The sequence below is a fragment of the Cynara cardunculus genome (assembly GCF_001531365.2).
Source record: "Cynara cardunculus var. scolymus isolate 2C chromosome LG 4, CcrdV1, whole genome shotgun sequence".
Taxonomy (NCBI): domain Eukaryota; kingdom Viridiplantae; phylum Streptophyta; class Magnoliopsida; order Asterales; family Asteraceae; genus Cynara; species Cynara cardunculus.
This window is the reverse complement of record NC_037531.1, coordinates 16,281,553-16,283,010: the sequence shown is the minus strand read 5'-3', so window position 1 is coordinate 16,283,010 and position 1,458 is coordinate 16,281,553. Positions and strand designations below refer to the sequence as shown.

At 25.7% G+C, this 1,458-nt stretch overlaps 1 protein-coding gene across 1 annotated transcript in view; it reads left to right on the top strand.

The window, feature by feature from the left end:
• Positions 1 to 1,458, top strand: part of LOC112510932 (UDP-glycosyltransferase 85C1-like) — a 7,845-nt gene that overhangs the window by 4,606 nt on the left and 1,781 nt on the right. The gene's annotated exons all lie outside the window — the stretch shown is intronic.

Below are 1,458 nucleotides of genomic sequence, written 5' to 3'. Positions count from 1 at the left end.
GTCGAAGCAGCTCGGGTAGTCGATAAAGTTTCGCACATCATCGTTCATACTTTCGACGAATTAGAAGATAACCTCGTCAAAGAGCTTAAATCCATGTTCCCTCAGATCTACACAGTCGGGCCTCTGCAGCTACTTCTGAACGAGATAACCAAAAAAGAAACCAAGGTCTCGGATTTCAACGGCTACAGTTTATGGAAGGAAGAACCCGAGTGCGTCAAGTGGCTCGAGTCGAAGGAACCCAACTTGGAAGGGATTGACGCGACGATTATAATGGTGTAACTTGTTAAAATTAAAACGTATTTTTAAACATATTTTAATTGATATACGATTATGTATGTTAATTTGATCAAGATATAAAATGAAAAATTTAAAAGGAAAGAAAGTAAATTAATTAACTAATTATAGGGTATAAAATGAAAAACTTAACCGAACAAACGAACGAACACAAACAATAAACAAACGAAAATCTTTGTGTTCGTGTTCGTTCGTTTAAAAATCAGGTGTGTTCGTGTTCGTTTATGTTCGTTTGTTAACTAGAGAATATGAAGTATAATTTAAAAATTAACAAGTATATTAAAAAATGAGTATGTAAGATGAACAAGATCAATAAAGGATATGAAAATGTTTCCTGCAAGGTTAATTTAGTTGTTAGATCTAATTTTAGTTAATATAAAATTATGTATTTTAATGTGATAATGGTGCAAAAATAAATGATGTATCATAAATTAAATAAAGAACTATAAAAGTATAAATCATAAATATTAAAAGTATTTTTTTCACAGTATATATAATATATAATAATATAATTAAGTCAAAAAACTATTTAATATTGGACTTTTTTCGAAAGTATTAACGAAATGATTATAATGGTGTAACTTGTTAAAATAAAAATGTATTTTTTAAACATGTTTTAATTAATATACGATTATGTATGTTAATTTAATAAAGGTGTAAAATAAAAAATTTTAAAATAAAAAACGTAAAATATTTACTAATTATAGGAATATAAAGTGTAAATTTAAAATTATCATCTGAAAAAAAAAATTCGTTCAATGTGAGTGAGGGAATGAGTTTGTGAGAGAAGGGGGTGAGAAAGCGACGTCATGAATATCAACCCCCTATTTAAACGGAAATTGACAAAAAAATAACCAATAATTCACTTTTAGTGGGGCCAATTTTACACAGAATCCTCAGGATCGATTTTTAATAAAATAAAAAAGATTTTAAAAAAATTTACATTCCTATATATATGTTTAGTAACAGTAAATATATAAATAAATAAATAAATATATATACTAGAAGAACATTCGTATAATGCAGCGAGACATATTTCGATTTTAATGTTCTATTTTATTATTTGTCTTTGTCGATGTTATAATATAATTTTATGTGTTTTTTAAAAAAAATAATGATTTTATTTTTGAATAAAATATAAATTTAAATATATCATAAAATTTT